Source organism: Trachypithecus francoisi, unplaced genomic scaffold (genome assembly GCF_009764315.1).
Source record: "Trachypithecus francoisi isolate TF-2019V2 unplaced genomic scaffold, Tfra_2.0 Lachesis_group11, whole genome shotgun sequence".
Classification (NCBI taxonomy): Eukaryota; Metazoa; Chordata; class Mammalia; order Primates; family Cercopithecidae; genus Trachypithecus; species Trachypithecus francoisi.
The window spans coordinates 10,142,837-10,162,030 of NW_022681456.1; the positions used below are offsets into that span (position 1 = coordinate 10,142,837).

The window sequence follows — 19,194 nt, forward strand, 5'->3', positions numbered from 1 at the left end:
ACAATTCAGTGGTTTCTAGTATGTTCACAGAGTTGTACAGTGAACACCACAGTTACTTTTAGGACATTTTCTTTTATTCTCTTACAATGTATAAAAATAAATAAAGGTTTTTAAAAAAGAACACTTTCATCACACCAAAAATGAGCTCCTAGATAGATGTTATCCCTCATTTGTCCCCAAACCCCCAGCCCCTGGCAACCACTAATCTACTTTCTATCTCTGGATTTGCCTATCCTGGACATTTTGTATGAATGGAGTGATACACCATGTGGCCTTTTGTGTCTGATTTCTTCCACTGAGCATCATGATTTCAAGTTCATGTAGGAGCATGCATCTGAGCTTCATTCCTTCTCATGGTGGAATCATCTTCTACTGTGTATATAAGACCACATTTTGTCAATCCACACATCCATGGATCACAAGTGCATTTTTAAAGGGTGCTTTTACATCTCAAACACAGTTCTCAGTTGGCAAGAGGGTCAGAGGACATACAGCAGTGACTGTAAGTGACATAAACTGTAGCTTCCCAGAGGGGCTCCAGGGACTGCAGGGAGAGGTCGAGGTCGGGAGGCGATGTCCTTCCTTTGAGCAGCCACTGAGAGGGAGGAAGAGTTGCAGAGATCAGGAAGGAAAGGATTTCTTTCCAGTTTTCTGGCAGTTTTTCCTCGCTCTTTCGGAGACCTGGGATGGGTTAGGAGAGGGCATGGCAAAGGCAGAGGTGGCTCTGCTGGAGGAGGCCGAAGGTGTCTGCAGGCCAAACCTGGGGAGCCAGCTGTGTCTGGCCTCAGGCCCTGCTTTGAGAAGAAGATCTAAAGCCTTGAGGAGGCTTTTGGGCAGATCTGGGAATCCAGCAAGACTAGATTAGCCTGACTGATCACAGCCCAGGGAAGCAGATGAGGGCAGTTAAGTATTTGTTTACTCTTGCTTTGTCTTTTCAAACAGCGATTTAGTAGTCCTGTTTGAGGCTGCAGTGTGGCAGTGCTTTCCGGTGGATGGAGTCCTTTTTGTTTGTTTTGAAAAAATAGAGATGAGGTTTTTAACTATGTTGCCTAGGCTGGTCTCGTACTCTTGGCCTCAAGCCATCTACCTGCCTGGGCCTCCCAAAGTGTTGGGATTACAGGCGTGAGCCATGGTGCCAGACCTGGAGTCCTTTTATTAAAATTAACTGCCCTGCTCAGCTTTCTGCTGGGCCACCCCAGAGCCAGTCCTTGGTTCTTGTTCCAAGGCTGGAACCAGGGGTTGCAGGAAACAATCTGCAGCATCCAAGTGGGGTCCGTCGTACCCACTCCAGTGTGTAGGTGCAGAACGCTCTTTAAGGGATTTCTCTGCTGGGCCACCTTACTCCAGGGATCCCTTAGGTTTCAAAACAAAGCAAGAGGGCAAGGAAGAATGGAGAAACAGCTCAGTGTTGACTGTCTTCCCCCTGGTGAGTGCTGTGTTGGGGCCTCTGTGCACATCATACCACTTCCCCCTTGAACCAGCCCCACAAGGCAGGGTGAGAGATGAGGACTCAGGGTGCAAGGAGGTCTCACGGCTTGGAAGTGGATCAGGACAGCTCTGTTTCTCCAAGGCCAAGGTCTTCTCTACATGACAAGGCAGCCCAAAGATGTGTTTCTACAGATCTTCTGTGTAGAAACTCAGGCCAGGCTCCTATATGCTCTGGGTGACAGCAGGAAGGCGCCTTCCAGTGTGAATCATTGTGGCTCACCTGGGGGGTCATAATGGCATGGCCTCTTCCAAAATATCAGCAAAGCTGACCCTAGTCCTTGTAGTGCTCAAATGCACTTCTCTGCATTTGTGCCATAGGGAAATGGATTTGATCCTGGAGGTGGTGATACCAACTTGTGTCTCCATTCCACGACCCACACTCAGCACCCCCACTCCAGGCCTGTACAGAGGAGGAATAACTGTCCTTGAGAACCATCCAGCCCTGGGTGGAGAAGTTAGATTTATGGACTTAATCAGTTCTTCTTCCCTGTCTGTGGTGGTGAGAATGAAATGGGGGAAATTGATAAGCCTCAGTCGTGTTTTCCTGAGAGACAAGGCAGCTTTGGCAGCTGGTGGGACTGACGCCTTCTTCACCTGTGTCCTCCGCCTCTGAATGACTATAAATTGCAAATCCCACGAGGTGGCACCTGCAGCCACAGATCGCTTAGGCGCCTTGCACAGGGGGCCACCTAATGAACTGGCTGCAGGACGGCAATCCTGCTGTGAAGTCAGGCACCTCGGGAGGGGACAAGGTGGCAGAACCGAGAGAGCAGATGCTCCTTACTGTTTCTGTAATGCCATCAGTGGCTGGGTGGCCTGTTTCTGGTAGCAAAGCGGTGACCGTGTGAGTAGCTGAACCCTGCACTTCTCCTGAGCCTCCTTCCTCCTGGATTCCTGCAACTATATTCTCACTACATGACTCATCACCGATTCGTTCTCTCTGCCCCAAGGAGGCTGGACAAGAGGCTCAGGTCAGTGCGGGTATGCAGGAACCTATGTCTATAAAATGAAAATGCCTGCCTTCAAGGGCTGTCTTGAGGATGAAAGAAGATGGTCTAGATCAAGGGTTAGGAAGACTACAATGTGGCTGTGCTGGCCACCTCCAGGCTGGCTTCAGTCTCCCATCCCTGTAGTCATACCCCTGTGCAGTCCCTTCCTATACTGAATCGGGCTACCTGTGTATCTTATAGGGTATTGGAAATGACCGAGTGTGAATTCCAAGGCCCTATAAAAGACAGTGTGGGCCAGGTGTGGCAGCTCATGCATGTAAACCCAGTACTTTGGGAGGCTGAGCCAAGCAGATCACTTGAGGTCAGGAGTTCTAGACCAGCCTGGCCAACATGGTGAAACCCTATCTCTACTAAAAATACAAAAAAAAAAAAAAAAAATTAGCCAGGTGTGTTGGTGCCTGTGCTTGTAGTCCCAGCTACTCAGGAGGCTGAGCCAGGAGAATCACTTGAACCTGAGAAGTGGAGGTTGCAGTGAGCCGAGATTGTGCCACTGCACTCCAGCCTGGGCAACAGAGTGAGACTCTGTCTCTAAAAAAAGAAAATGTGATTTCTGCTGTCCTTTCTCTTGGATCACTTTCTCTGGGAAACCAGTCGCCATCTTGTGAGGACACTCAAGCTCTCCGGAAAGGTCCAGAAATGTGAGGAACTGAGACAGACCTCTTGCCAAAAACCATATACTAACTTATCAATCACGTACATGAGTTGACTTAGAGTTGACTTAGAAGTGACTCTGTCAGCCTCAGCCAAACCTTTAGATGACTACAGCCCTGGTCAACATCTTGACTGTGACCCCATGGAAGACCCTGAAACGCTCAGCCAAGCCACACTCAGCTTCCTAATCCACAGAAACAGCATGAAATAATAACTTTTTCTTGTTTTAGACTGCTAAGTTTTGGGTTAATGTGTTATACAGCTGTGGATAACTCCGAGAATACTCCATAAATGTTGATTTCCTTTCTGCGGCTCCACTGAGGCATCTTTGTTCATGGGCAAAGCTCACTGTCTCTCCACTGGCTGCAAAAGATGTCCATTTGTTGGCTCTGACTCATGCTTGTGGTCTTGATGGCTCACAGCAAGACCTTTTCACAGAGGATAGTGGTTTGTCACACTCAGAACCCAGGTCTTACCTGCTTTCCTGCTCCATGGAATTTTGATCTGAGTTTGAAGGCTGGTAGGGGATTCATGGGTGAGGGAGAAAGACACAGTCAGTTCTTAGAGCAGTAGCTAATCCAGGGGTTTCTCTGACTTTGTTTGCATGAGTGGTGATAGTTGGGGATGAAGCAGGGGTATTCGAGATCCTTTTTTGTGTAAGTATGGGAGGAAAAATTATGTTCTCTACTTCCTCCATCTTTTTTCATCTCTGTCTTCCTTCGGCTCAGCTTTAAAGACCCCTGAGACTCTAGGACTTGGTTTGCTCTTTTCTCGCCACTGGGATCCATCTTCCACTAGTAGGAAGAAGGATCTAAGAAGTTGAGCTGCGTAAAGGGGAAGTAAACAGCCAGACAAATGTTACATTTTAGAGCCTTGAGTCACCCAGAACTTTCTATCAGCTTCATTGGGTGCAGAGAGGGTAGCGATTTCTGGCTGCTGTCACCTCCTTGCTCATATCAGGAAGCGCTAATTTTGAGGCAAAGTTCAGTGCCTCTGGCTCACCTAGGGCCCCTATTGCCTCATTTCATGGGGCCAAGAGTTTGAAGGTGGGCTCAGGGCTGTGCAGCCTGGATGCCTTGGTTTGTATGCCTACAGCAGCTGTGCCCAAAAGTTTTTTTAGATTAAATATGTCGCTTTTGCTAGGCTTTTTGTGTGCCTTGTTCATTTCGTCTATCATTTTTTGTATACTTGCTATGGTGTCAGGCACTGGGGATACAAATTAGCCAGAGACTCGGACATGTAAGCAAGTAAGCCCAACAGCAGCTAACATTTATGCAGTGCTCACTGTGTGCTTGGATGTCCAGAGTAATAGAGCAGGTTTAGTAAGGAGAACAGAGGGTTCAGACCAGAGGCAAGGTGGAGAAGGGCATTTCTGGAGGTGGCAACATTAGTGCAAAGGAGACATACACATGGTTCCCTGGGGGATTCCAAGTTGTTGCTGTCGTGGCTTCAAATCTTACTTTAGGGTCTACTCAGATGGCATCTTGATCATGAAGATGGGCCTGTTTTTTGTTTTATTTGTCCCCCTTCCCCCAACAAAGAGTGACCTTTCCTTCTGAACTTCTAGAAAGTTTGCTAGCATCACCTATAGAACTCTCTGGGCCTGGGGATATTTTGGGGGGAGCAGGGAAGATCTTTGATTACCATTTTAACTTATTTCATGTTCATTTATTCAAAGTTTTTCTTCTTTCACCAATTCTCAAAAGCCCCACACCACCCTCCTGCCACCCCCACACCCCTCCACATCCAGTCACTACCTTCCACCAATCATTCTCACTTCTAAAGCCATCAGCAGAGGTTTTGAACACCACTCATGTGTCTGGTGTTATTCTAAGCACAGATTCATCAATGAACCAAATGAAATTCCTTCCTAAAATAAACTCTTTGGTGGTGCTAAATGCCAGGAAGAAAAGTAAGCAAAGGGAGGGAAGAGAGAGGTGTGGGGTGGTGGGGGACGAGAGCTTGGATAGTCAGAAAGGACCTCTTTGTAGAAACTTAAATAAATTTAGAAAGCAAGTCATGTAATATCTGGGAAAGAGGAAACAGCAGGTGCAAAGGCCCTGAGGTTGAAGTGTCCTGGCAAGTTTGAGGCAAGCAAGGAAGGCAGTGTGGTTGGAACAGAACAAGAGAGGAAAGGTGATTGGAAATGATGGAGAGAGAGTCAGGGGCTCAACCTTGGAGGACTTGGCAGGTCATTGTAAAGATGCTGGACTTGATGCAAAGTGTGAACAGAGTTCTTGGAGGATTCTGAGGTAGAGAGTAACACAATCTCATTTGTGTTTTTATTTTAACATGCTCACTTGGGCCACCTTGTAGAGGCTGGAGTGGAAAGGAGAGAGACTAGTTAGAAATTCTGTATTGCTGGCTGGGCATGGTAGCTCCCAGCACTGTGGGAGGCCAAGGCCAGAGGATCGCTTGAGTCTAGCAGTTTGAGGCCGACCTGGGCAACATAGCGAGACCCTGTCTCTGCAAAAAATTTTAAAATTGCCCAGGGATGGTGGTGCACACTTGTAATCCCAGCTATTTGGGAGGCTGAGATGGGAGGATTGCCTGAGCTCAGGAGTTTGAGGCTCCAGTGAGCTGTGATTGTGCCATTGTGCTCCAGCCTGGGTGACAGAGCGAGACCCTGTCTCTAAAAAAAAAAAAAAAAGAAAAAAAGAAATTCTCTATTGCAGTAGCCTAAGAGAGTCATTAGTTAAGAGGTTTGTAGTAGGCATTTTTTAGAAAATTGCATTGAGGGCTAGGCACAGTGGCTCACGCCTGTAATCCCAGCACTTTGGGAGTCCAAAATTGGTAGATCATTTGAGGTCAGGAGCCTGGCCAGCATAGCGAAACCCTGTCTCTACTAAAAAAATTAGCCGGACGGTAGTGGCATGCGCCTGTAATCCCCGCTACTCGGGAGGCTGAGGCAGGAGAATTGCTTGAGCCTGGGAGGTGGAGTTTGCTGGTGAGCTGAGATCGCACCACTGCACTCCAGCAGTCTGGGCAACAGAGTGAGACCATCTCAAAAAAAAAAAAGAAAGTTGCATTGAGGGAAATTCATTCCCTTTGAGAAGGAGTTGGAAGCAGCTTGCCCTTCAGCAGGACACACAGAGTCTCCCGTGAGTGTACAGGGCCCGCTATTTCTAGTCCCTGGAAGGATTTGGGTCTCTAGTTGTCTCCAGTCTCTCTGACGGTATCTAAGGAAAGCCTCATAAGCCAGAACATTGAGATACTCCTTCCTTTTAGTGCCCTAGCCTTGGTTCTGAAGGAGTTAATTGCACCCTTGAGTGCTAATCAAAGTGGCTGGGCTGAGCAGAACTGAGTACCAAGGTCTTGGGCCTGAGAAGAACCTTGAGCAGAACCAGGCCAGTCCAACCATTCTGTGGGCTTCCCTGAGGGACCTGCTCTGAAACCTTTCCCTAGGACCTCCAGAGACTCATGTCCGGAAGTCAGAGCTGTGCAAGCTGGCTGTGGGTCTGCCTCTGCATGCCAGAGACTCTTCTCTGAGCCTCCTTCCACACTTCCCTGAGACACCCTATGGAACAGTGGTGGCCAGCTCAGGCCTGTAGCCAGATGACTGGAATTTGAATCTGGGCTCCACCATCTCTTGGCTGTGTGTCCTGGGGCAAGTCACTATCCTCTGTGCTTCAGTTTCCTCATATGCAACATGGGGACAAAAGGATTCAATCAGTTAATTCACATGCTGAGAAGTGTAGTTGTGGTTGTGATCTGGCCCTACTGGCCCCTTCCCCTGCCTTCAGGATCGCTGACCCACACATCCTGGCCAGCCTTATGGGATTAATGTTGTACTTCCATTATAATCCATGTATCGTTACCATTTACCGACCTTTGACCATGTCCCAGCCATATGCTAAACATTTACTATACATCATCTCATTGTAGTCCTCAGAAAAGCCCAAGAGACAAACACTGTCTTCACCCCCATTTTGTAGAAGAGAAAACCAAGGTTTAGGGGGTTGAAGGAACTGGCCAAGGCCCCCTAGCTGGTAAATGATGGAGCCCAGACCTGATGCCCCCTGCAAGCTGCTTTTCTGGAGCCAGGGAGCATGAAGGTGCTGGCATGTCATAGTGTTGGGGCCCTGGCTTTCCTTTTCTTGCTCATGGCTACCTTGCCTGGCTCCAGCAATCTTCCCTGTATTTTTCCGACTGTAGATGGTCAGAGAGGACCTCCCTGTGAAAACCTAAATAAACGTAGGAAGCAAGTTACGGAATATCTGGGAAGTGCATTTCAGGAAGAGGGCGCAGCGAATGCAGAGACCAGGAGGTGCCTTCCAGGGAGGGGTCCATGGAGACTTCTCAGCCCCTGCTTGCCCTGTGGCATCTGGCTGGCCGCCAGGGAGACAGGGCATCCTGGCTCAGTCATGCTGGCTCACACAAAGAGCCCTTCTCTGAAGGTCCCTAGTGTTCCTACATGACAAGACAGGCCCTGTGAGCCTCTGAGCTGTGCTTTAAGCATTGAGTCTGGCTGGGTGCAATTTGCAGAGGGTCCCACCATCGTCCCTATGGAGTTGTTGGCCATCCTGTATCTTCAAGTTGCATTCTGGAGAGTGGGCTTTTTTCTCCTTGTATTTTTTTTTTTATTGTGGTAAGATATACATAACATAAAATTTACTGTGTTAACCACTTTTATGTGTATAGTTCATTGGCATAAGTACCTTTACAATGGGTGCAACCATCAACCCTATCCATTTCCAGAATTTTTTTTATCATCTCAAACAGAAACTGCACCCGTTAACTAACAACTCCCAACCCTTTTCCTCACCCCCAGTAGCCTCTGCCATACTCTCTGTCTCTATGGATTTGCGTCTTCTCGATGTTTCATAGGAATGGAGTCCTGCAATATGTGGCCTTTTGTGTCTGGCTTCTTTTGCTCAGCATCATGTTTTTGAGGTTTGTCTGTGTTGTAGGGGGTGGACTTTTTGAAGCAAAGGGGATGTCAGCACTGTGTGCTGACCCTATACCAGGTGTTGCCAGGGAGCAAAAGAGGAAGAGAAGCCCAGGTCCTGCCCAGGAGCCTCCATCTGGGTCACACAAATGGCGCTAGCTCACACCTACTTAGTTACTCCTCAGCTCCTGGATCTACCTGTTTGCATCTCTCCAGGCAGGCGCCGCTCGAAATCAAGGACTCAGTTCCACATGTAGGACTCCACGGTGCATGCCACAACTCTAGGTTCATCTCAGGGCCTGATTTCTATGCTTGGGCACCTGACATCTCTCAGCCTCATCTCTCCCACCTGTGGAATGGATCTGGTGCTCTATTAAGAGCCGTACTTGGCCTGATTAAGCTGGTTTCCCAGAGTCAGCTCGGAGCTGACCTTTGATGGGGAAAGGGGGTATGTGGGGTGGTGCTTCTTAGACTATGACTTTTTTATTTATTAAAAATTAATTCAGGGACTTTGATGTATCAGACCTTAAAAGGAGTTGACAGGTCACATGGTCTCTGAAAGCACAGGGCTGGTAATCCATTTAAGAAAACATTTTCTTCTTCTTTTTAATTTAATGGAGGAAATCATTAGCTGGGAAATTGGTAGAACTGATTTATTCTTGTTTTGGGGAAGGGGAGTGGAAGAGAAAATCTGCTTTAATTGCTGCTGGCTCTAGAAATATCTCAGCAAAATATTCCCATCAGCTGGGCCTGGCATGAGAGGCGGCAGTAGGCTAAGCGTTCGTCTCTTCACCCATGCTCTAGGGGCAGCGGAGGGGCTCTTTCTGGCCCCAGGTGGGTGGCCATGATGTCAGCAGTGGCAAATCTTCAAAGTTGCAGCCTTGGCTCCCTGGTGCTCCAGTTCCTCCCGGGAGTCTGAATGCACCGCTTGGTTCTGGTTGGGGGCTGGGTCCCAGAGAGCTCATGCTCAAGCCTCATTCCCAGGGAAACAGGACCAGGACCCCCGCCTGGGAAAAAGGACTACGTGCCTCTGGGGCTTCATCCGGTTCCAAGGGGAGGGAACTGGGTTCACCCTAAAAATAACCGAAGATGCAAACAGCTTCAACATGCAAATATTTTTCGTATCTGTGGGCCAGATAATTTAAAGGTACAGCTGTTTTTCCACTGTCCCAATCTGTTTGTTTTTCCTAAAGCAGGGAGGAGGCCTGGGGTGAGCTGAGCCCTTCTGGGGTCACCATCCTCCAGCATCTCTGGCTGAGGTATGCCTGGGTGCCCAGCTGCTGCCCTCTCTTTAGATGTCATCTTTCTGGGGACGCCCCAACCCTGTGACTCTCAGCAGGCCCTCAAGGGTCCCTGTCATGGAGCAGGAGCTGTCAGCAAGCCTGGCCTGAGTGCAGTCACCCCAGCAGGCTTGCTGAAGTTGAGGGGGGTGGTCCACCTGACTTCAATTCACCAAGCTTGTTAAGCTCAGAAAAATGGGTGAAGGAGTTTTCAGAGAGAGGGAGGCTATAAATATCCCGGCAGGACGAGGAAAAGGTGAGAAGTTAGTGATTGTCAAGGTTGTAGCCCAACTCCTGGCCAGCTGCCACATCTCCAGGTCTCCCGAATGCCCCCAGGCTGCTTCCCCTCCACAACGTGCTGGCCTCAGGCTCTGTTGGCCGAATTCTGGTGTTCCAGGACCTTCCTGGCCTCCATGTCTCTTTCTGGTGGCTGCTGCCCTGTGAGGCTCCAAGGCACCTTGTCACCTCCATGGCTGGGACTCTCATCTGCCCATGTCATAATTCTCCCATAGACATGTTACATCTGGGGGATGTAACTGGGGGAAAGACTTGAAGCAGTTAGCCATCTGGGAGAAGCCTACCATCAAATGGGGCATCCTGCCACGCTGAGCACAGCTGCCTCTCAGGGATGGTAGGCCTGGAGCTTCAGTTCCAAAGCTGTAGTGTGGGACCAGGAGTTAGTCTACAGTGGGGATGAGGGACATAACTCAAGGCCAGGCACAGACATTTGAGGCACTAACCTATACAGGGTCTTCATTCATCCATCCATCCATTGGTTCATCTGTTTGTGTATTTAGAAATTCTATTCAGTGCCTGCTGCTTGCTGGTACTCTTCCAGCCCAAGGATACAGCCAACCAACATCGCTGCCCTCACAGAGACTCCATTCTAGTAGGAGAGACAGACAGTGAAAAACTTTTTTTGTGTTTTTTTTTTTTTTAGAGATAGGGTCTCACTATGTTGCCCAGGGGGGCTGGACTCAAACTCCTGGGTCAAACAATCCTCCCACCGCAGCCTCCAGCAGCTAGGACTACAAGCATATGCTACTGTGCCTGGGCAGATAATATTTTAAAAAGAACATGCTACAACACGTGAATGAACCCATAAGACATGCTTGGTGAAAGAAACCAGACACAAAAGGATAAATAGAACATGCTACAACACATGAATGAACCCATAAGACATGCTTGGTGAAAGAAACCAGACACAAAAGGATAAATACTGTATGATTCCACTTACCATGATTATATGATGAGGTCCCTAGAGTTGTCAAATGCACAGTGACAGACAGTAGAACAGACTGGTGAAGGGGGAATGGGGAGTTAGTGTTGAATGCATAGAGAGTTCAATTGAGGAAGGTGAGTTGGTTCTGGAGAAGGATGGTGGGGATGTTGCACAACAATGTGAATGTGCTTAATGCCCTGGAACTGTGCACTTGGGAGTGGCTAAGATGGGTCAGGCATGGTGGCTACCCCTATAATCCTAGCACTTTGGGAGGCCAAGGCAGGCGGATCAGTTGAGGTCAGGAGTTTGAGACCAGCCTGACCAACATGGTGAAACCCCATCTTACTAAAAATATAAAAATTAGCTGGGCATGGTGGTGGGCGCCTGTAATCCCAGCTACTTGGAGGCTGAGGCAGGAGAATCACTTGAACCGGGAGGCAGAGGTTGCAGTGAGCTGAGATCGTGCCACTGCACTCCAACCTGGGCAAGACTCTGTCTCAAAAAGCAAAAATAAAGAAGTGGCTAAGATGGTAAATTTTATGTTACATGTATTTTACCACAATTTTTAAAATAAGAAGGAAAGAAGAAAGAAAACTAAGTCGGGTACCAGATAACAATCAACGCTCTGAAGAAAATTAGAAGGGGTCAGAGGAATGCCAGGGTTAGAGTCAGGGCCAAGTTTTACATCAGGGTGTCAAGGAAGGCCTTAGTGGGAGGAGGCCCTTGAGCAGAGGGGAGGGAGAGTGGCAAGTACAGATGCCCCAAGGCGGGAACTTGCCCAAGGCCTTGCCAGGGCGGAGAGGTAGCAGGGCGGAGCCTTCAGGCCCTCACTCTGAGAGGGTGGAGAGAGGCCATTCAGGGCTTTGAGCATGTCCTGGTCCTTCTGGCCAGTCTGTTGAGGGAGCCAGGAGAAGGCTTTGCAGGGTGGGGGTACAGGCCCATCCTCAGCTGCAGCTCCCACCTCTGCATGACTCCTACCTGTTTGTGGGCTCAGCACAGCAGGAGTTAACGATGCTTTACTTAGTGGTTGTGTTTAAATTTTTCCTGTTTTTCTGGAATCTCCACTACCCCTCCTTTCCCAGCTTTGGTGGGTCCAGGTGGGTCTGGGACAAGAGAGGGATGGCTTGCTCAGGCTTCAGTCCCTGATGTCTGGGCTTTGAAGCCACACAGCTATAGAGAAGGAGACAGACTTTTGCCTACCCAGCAAGGGTGCACAGTGCCCCCTGCCCCTGGGTCTGCTCCCGAGACACCTCTCAGGAGGCTCCTGCAGGGCCAGCTCAGTGGGGTCGGGACCCTGGGCTTCAGACCCTGTCCTGTTGGAGAAGTTACTTCCCTTTCTTTCTTTCTTTTTTTTTTTGAGACTCAGTCTCGCTCTGTCACCCAGGCTGGAGTGCAATGGCGTGATTTCGGCTCACTGCAAGCTCCGCCTCCCGGGTTCATGCCATTCTCCTGCCTCAGCCTCCCGAGTAGCTGGGACTACAGGCGCCCACCACCACGCCTGGCTAATTTTTTTTTGTATTTTTTAGTAGAGACGGGGTTTCACCGTGTTAGCCAGGATGGTCTCCATCTCCTGACCCTGTGATCCACCCACCTCGGCCTCCCAAAGTGCTGGGATTACAGGTGGGAGCCACCATGCCCGGCCATTACTTCCCTTTCTGAGTCTGGATTTTTGCATCTGCAAAGTGAGAGGGCCGGGTGGCAGTCAGGTCTGGATTCTTGTCCTGACGCTCCCTTTCAGAGGAGCCTGAGAGAGCAGCTTCGTGGCTATACAAAGCTTTCCCTGAGTGCCTACTCCACAGCCTAGCCAAGAACCAAGGCCCTCTGTACATCTCCTCAGGGGTCTCTGCCACCACATGAGGGACTGGGGGGGACATGTTCCAATTGTACAGCCCTTGCCCAGATATTCCAGGGATAACCTCAGGAGTTGCTAGGGGAAACAGCAGTTGTGGGGTTCTAGAACAGGGCAGAGGAGAGGCCTGCGGTTCCAGACCCACGTCATTATGGAGTCTGTGGTGCCCACTCCCCAGTTGGTGTCTGTGCTGTTCCCTGAGAGCCCCACCATCCACCTTCTGTCCTTTTAGAGGTGCCTTTGGAGCTGGGCTGTGGACAGAGCGTGCTCCCCTGCCCAGACACTGTGGGGTAAGTAGGAGAGGAGGGGTTGAGGGAAGAGACCAGGAGCTAGGCCTGGGCCTGGACCATGCGTCCTTTCACACTTGTCATCTCTTCAGGCCTTAGAACTGACCACCAGTCTCGTGTGACTATTTAAGTTCAATTGTTAATTAAAGTGAAATAAAATGGAAAAATTCTATTCCTCTCTCCCATTCATCACATTTCAGGTGCTCAGTAGCCACCTGGGGACAGTGGCAGGTCATGGTGGCTGCACTGGACAGCGCAGGTGTGTAACATATTCGTCATTGGGGAAAGTTCTACTGGGCAGCGCCAGCCTCGTCTCTAGAGCAACCCCATGGGGTAGAGATTGTTGCCCCATTTCACAGCTGAATAAGCTGAAGCTCAGAGAGGGGTGATGACTGGCTAGTCATGTAGTCAGTGAGTGCCAGTGGTCCTGGCACTGGGTTCATTTGGTCTCAAAGCATGAGTGTGGGGTTGGCACATGCATGTTTCTCCCTGCCCAGCTGACTGCTTACCTGGGACGGGATGGAGGAGGCTGGAGGCCCACTTGCAGGCTACACACAGGCTTTTAGGATTTCTGCATTGGGCCCCAGGGCCAGCCGGAGCCTCCCTTACTTGGTCACCCATGAGGAGCATTGCTTTAGTGGAAAGGCAGGGTGAGGTGAGCACTCACTTTGGGGCCTCTGGGCCTGCAACTTTGGGAACAAATCCCTTAGGAGGGGCTCTAGGACATTTCACTGGGCTCTGAAAACTTCATTTGAAAAGTGAGAAGCTGAGCACAGTGGTGTGACCCTGGCCTGTAGTCCCAGATACTCAGGAGACTGAGGCGGGAGGATCATGAATCCAGGAGGTTGAGGCTGCAGTAACCTATAATCACACCACTGCTCTGCACTCCAGCCTGGGCAACAGAGCGAGACCCTGTCTCTTAAAAAAAAAATGTGACAACAATAGCTAAAGGTGGAAACAGCTCACACGCCATTGGCTGATGGATAATGCATAAGCCGAATGTGGTCCATCCATGTACTGGGGTACAATTCAGTCATAAAAGAGAATGAAGAACTGACACACGCCACAACATGGATGGACCTCGAAAACAGATACTGAGTGAAAGAAGCCAGACACAGAAGGCCATGTAGTTTATGAGTCCATTTATATGAAATGTCCAGAATAGGCAAATCCATAGAGACAAACAGTAGATTTTTTGTTGACAGGGCCTGGGGGAGAGGGAACTGGAGAGAGACTGCTAATGGGTCTCCTTTTGGGTTGCTGAAACTCTGGGACTAGATAGAGGTGGTGGTTGTACATCATTGTGAATATACTCAATGCCACTGAAGTGAACACTTTAAAATGGTTAAAATGGTAAATTTTGTGTTATATGTATTTTACTGCAATAAAAAAAGTGAGAAGAAGCGGTAGAATCTAGATGGTGAATATATGGATGTTCGTTATAAAATGTTTTCAACTTTGCCATATGCTTGAACACTTTCATCATAAAACACTGAGAGAGAGGCCGGGCATGGTGGCTCATGCCTGTAATCCCAGTACTTTGGGAGGCCGAGATGGGCGGATCACCGGAGGTCAGGAGTTCAAGACCAGCCTGGCCAACATGGTGAAACCTGTCTCTACTAAAAATACAAAAAATTAGCCAGGCGTGGTGGTGGACACCTATAATCCCAGCTACTTGGGCTGAGGCAGGAGAATTGCTTTGAGCCCGGGACGTGGAGGTTGCAGTGAGCCGTGATCACACCACTGTCCTCCAGCCTCTGTCTCAAAAAAAAAAAAAAAAAAAGAAAAGAAAAAGAAGAAAAAAGAAAAAGAAATGAAATAAAACACTGAGGGAGAAAGCGACAGGATTGGGCTGCCCCCCAACTCAGATGTCTCTGTGTCAGGGCAGCCGGGTCTTGTAGGCTCTGGTGCCGGCTGCAAGCCTGCTGGAGTCTTAGTCCTGAGGGATCTGCCAAGTGATCAGGGAGAGATAGGAGGCTGGGGGATGCTGCTACTGTGCTCCTAGCCCTAAGGAGATCACAGCTCCTGAGATGGACCCAGGACAGCACTAGTGCCTGCCCTGAGCCTTCCCCAAGTCCTGCCATGTCTGAGTGCCTGGGAGTGCCGGTTGGTAGAACATGGTATCATCTCTGTCTGTAATAAGGACATAGAAGCTCAAGGAAGTGACCAGACTTGCCCCTGGTCCTGTGATCTCCAAGGAGAGAGACTGAGACCCCACCGAGGTCTCGTGGCTCTCTCCCCAGCCCCATTTCACTTCTCCCAGTATGAGTGGGGCCAGGTGGCTGAAGCCAGTATTGAAGCTGGGACGTGGGCAGCTGCAGCAGAGAGGCTGGCACAGGTGTGATGGGAGACGCCACCCAGCGTGGGGAGCCTGGGAGTTCCCATCCACCTGTCAGTGTGTCCAGGAGAGCCCCCTCCCCCTGCTGTGCCCAGCAGCCTCCCTTCTCCTCTGCTTCCCACATGGGTGGCACTGGGCCATCAGAGCCATTCCATAGGTGGGTATCCCCTCATCCCTGAGGGTGGGAAGATATGACTCAGGATTTGGCAACAGAATTTTAGAAACAGGGAGGCTGGGCAGGTGGAAATCTGCAATGCCTCCCCAAACACCAGGTAACACCTAAGCCCGGGGAAAGGGTCACTTTACTCTCTGGGGTCCCGACTTCAGGCTCTGACCCGGCAGCGTGGCATGAGACGGAGGGCCCAGGCTCTTGGGGCAGCAGAGCACCACGGGCCAGGAGAGAAAGCCCCCATCTCCTCCCTTTTCCTTGGCGTGGTGGCCACCAGCTGCTGCTTTTGCCCGCTGGTCCAGCCAGTACTCCTCCCTGCCTGGCCACCTGGACCCTGAGGCCTGGTATGGGGGAGGCTGCAGCAGCAGAACTGTTGGATTGGCTCTCTGCTGATGCCTTCCCTCCGACATATGGCTCCTCCGCCCGCCTTGGGCTCTGCCAGCGGCTCCCCTTTCTCCATGGCAACTCAGCTCAGTGGTCCCAGTGGAGGAGAGAAAATCAATTCTCCCTCCTTCCCGCCCTCCCTCTCCGCTCCCCACCCCTTCCTCTCCGGCCTGCCTTTCTCCCTTCCTCCAGCATCCCTGCCCAGGCTCGCAGCTCCTCCGTCCACCCGTCCCGGGGACACGCGTGCTCCTCAGCGTCCTCTGTCTCTAGGCATGGGCTGCTGGGAGAGCCGTGCGCTGGGGGCGGCCCCCTGAGGCTGGCAGCATGGGGAGCTCAGCGGACCTCTGCAGGGATGGGGGGCTGCTGTGCGACCCCAGCCCGGCTCCTGTGGTGCACACCTCCTGGCTCTGATACTTTGTCCCCCCACCCCTTCCCTCACATTGGCTTCCTAAAAGGTAATTTTCTGCTCCTTCTGAAACATGTCACAGCCTCAGGAGGGGTTTAGTAGCAAGGAAGGCTCCGTCTGGTCATGCGGGCTGCTTGCATTCTCTCCAAAGAGCTGGGATGGAGGGAGAGAGAGGGAGAGGCCTCGCCTGGCATGTTCAGAGCTCAGAGGGGGCACAGCAGAGTTTGGGTGCGTGGGGTTCTCCTCTAGGGAGTCTGTGAGTAGCTCGGCTCCTGCCTCCTGGTGCTCAGGTAGGTACAGCGCTCCGTTGTACTTCCATTTTCCACTGTGATTGCCATGGAGCATAGAAAATCTGCTTTCCTAGACTGTGGTTGGACCAAGGAGAGGGGAGAAAATTTAGAGGCATGCACGTGCGCCCTAGATGGGTCAGGGCTCTGGAGTGGTGATTGTTGGCCACTCATTGGCTCTCTCTCCAGACAATCCTTCATTGTCTGAAAGTGAGAGTTCAGTGAGGAAATGTTTTGTCCCTCCCCACCCCGATATCCCCCATAATCAAGATTTCCAAGAAGGTGGTGTAGGGAGGATTGTTTGCCGGCTGGCTTCAGGCAGAGCGGCTTTGCAAGAGTGTCTGTCTGGATAGCACCATCTGTTTGGGACAGCCCCTCGGCACAGTTTGGTTCAGGCAGGATTTCAAACCTGCTACCCAGTAGGTCAACATTCTGCATCATTTCTTCCCCATCCCCAGTAGATGCATTCAGAATGACTCTTAAATGGCTTTCCCAGAGGGAATCTGTGAGGCTAACCCCTCAGCAGCGCAGCCTGGGAGACACGCTCCGACCCATGCCCGGCATGGGTCCCACCGTGACTTCTGCTTCCTGTGCAGCAGGCAATGGAAAAAAGAACCCCTAGTTGTCAACGAGAACAGCTCCCGTGTTGATGGAAAGTGAGGGCCAAAGAAACCGGATTTAGCACCCAGTTCTTAGAAGTCATGGGTTGAATGGTGTCTGAGAGTAAGCCCTGTCTGATCTTTAAATAGAAAGTGTACACCAAGTAGCCCCGTCTGACTCACCAGGGAGCTTCAAAGTTCAGGTACCAGGGAACCCATAGTCAACTCTGAAAGAGGCACCCAACTTGGAGGGCTGACTGCAGAGAAGTCTAGATGTTCAGGTATGTGTCTGTGCCTCAGGGTGCAGCGGATTCAGGGTGGGACCAGAGTTGGTTCACAGAGTGAATAGTTGAATGTAGGACTTCAGCCTCATGAGCATCTGATTGGATTCTGTTTTTTGTTTCAGCATTTTCTCTGTCAGATTGTTTTAATAACAGCATCGGAGCTTCAAAGGTGGCCTGAGACAGGACTCCCTGTGTGGTTCTGTGGTTGGGCATCTTTAAACTATGTTTATCTCCCCAAAGCCCTGTTTCTTTAAAGCTGCCTTTGAGCCCCCCAGAGACCCTGAATTCTTGGTGCTTCTCTTTGAGCAATCAGATGGGTTACGACTGGGCAGGATGAGAGGAACGCTCTTGTGTCTGCACAGGTCTGTGCTGTTTCTTCCTCTGCTTTGGAGCTGCAGACTCACCCAGACCCTCTTGGCATCTGGGCAGTGTGCAGGCTTCTTAATGACATAATGGGCGTCTGGATTCTGGTTGGTTGCTGGGAATTCTGATGGGTTTACGAGTTATGTGATGGGTGGGGAGGCCATGTGCTAGTTTTGTTTGGTTTGGTTTTGGTTTGCTAGCGAGCGGAAAATCTGATGTGACACCTTAAAGGCCAGCCCACTAGTGGCAGCACCCGATCCTCATCTCTGCTCTCAGCCTCTATGGGAGGCACCTGGCCCTGCTGTTCCAGCTGGGCTTCCTCTGCCCTGAGGGCTTTCATGTGAGCCCAGGGCAATGCAAGTGAGTGTTCAGTCGGCAAGCCCAAAAGTCAAAAGAACAGCCTGAGCCAAGCTGGCTTTTGAGGAGAGAGCCCGGCTCCTCCAGCCTAGCTGCATTTGCCTGAGGTAGATCCTGAGTGCTCTGCCCCGGCCTCTTCGCCCTCCTGTGTGCTTTCTCAGCGACTGCTCTGAAGTGTCATTTCACGTAGTGGTGACTTAACTTGAAAGGAGCCGCAGGGGGCATGAGAGCAGCTTGGAGAGGTGGGAGCCTGGGCTGCCGATGGCTCCAGCCCGTGAAAGTGTGGAAAGCTCATTCCAGGAAAATTGGAATAATCACTGCATTGGCTGGCTTTCAGGCGGTGAGTGGTTCTTTCTTTAATTTGACAAGAGCTCTGGGATTCAGGGAAGGGCGTGGTGGGAAGCCCTGTGGTTCAGACAGACCTCACGAAGCCAGTGAAGCTCCCAGGAGAAAGTCTGATTTATTTTCCCCTGGCCTGGCTCGCAGCATGGTGGGGTCCACCACCCAGGCTGTGCTGGGCAGGACAGGCAGCTCTGATGTGGGTCAGAGATTCTGGGACTCAGAACATCTGCCTTGGCCCCCGCCCAGCCTGTGCCTAGCTTTGAAAAAGTCTGTTGGTGGTGTTGCATGATAAACTGCAGGAAGAGAGAAGCTCATGAACATTAAACTCTCCCCCGGTCTCTCTTGTGAGTTTCCTGAACACACACATACTTATACATGCACATATACGCCCTTGCCCACTTGTGCACATACACAAGTGCACATATGCTTGCAGATACACAGCCTCCCCACATGCACACTCACACAAATACATGTGCACATGCCATGCAGGCACACACATGCAACTCACAAGCTCACACACACATGCACACACACACAAATATGTTTTCCCTGCCTGCTAGCAGGGGTGTACCTACCATTTGGCATTGTTCTCATGCTAACGTGATCCCATGTAAACGGTTCCCAGGATTGGTAAGATCAGACAGCTGTCCTTTTTATGCATCGCTTTAAAGCTCAGTGTCTTACCTGAGTGAGACAACAGTCCCTGTCCACTTCTGGAAAGAGCTGCCTCTGTTCCCTTTTTTCCTCCCTGGTGCTCTGCTGCATGGTCTGGGGTGTTATAGAGATTGGCATGTTTGTGTCTGCAGGGGAGCCTCTGGGTGCTGGCTTTCTGTCCAGGGCTTCTGAGGACCACCAGCCCAAAGGGAAGGGATTCATCAGAGACTGATAAGCTTAAGGTGTGCTGAGCTGTAAGGCCGTGTGTGTGTGTGTGGGGGGGGTGTATGTGTAGGCATGTGTGTGTCCATGTGAGGTGTGTGATGTGTTTGCATA

The 19,194-nt window shown here is 50.6% G+C and overlaps 1 protein-coding gene across 19 annotated transcripts in view; it reads left to right on the top strand.

Moving 5' to 3' along the window:
* Positions 1-19,194, top strand: part of PITPNM2 (phosphatidylinositol transfer protein membrane associated 2) — a 171,966-nt gene that overhangs the window by 59,939 nt on the left and 92,833 nt on the right. The window contains exon 1 of one of the 19 annotated variants that reach the window (XM_033220212.1): positions 17,686-18,202. The exons of the other annotated variants lie outside the window; for them this stretch is intronic. The gene's annotated coding sequence lies outside the window, so the exon portion shown is untranslated. Of the gene's footprint in view, positions 1-17,685; positions 18,203-19,194 lie in introns of those variants that run through there. 19 annotated transcript variants of the gene reach the window in all.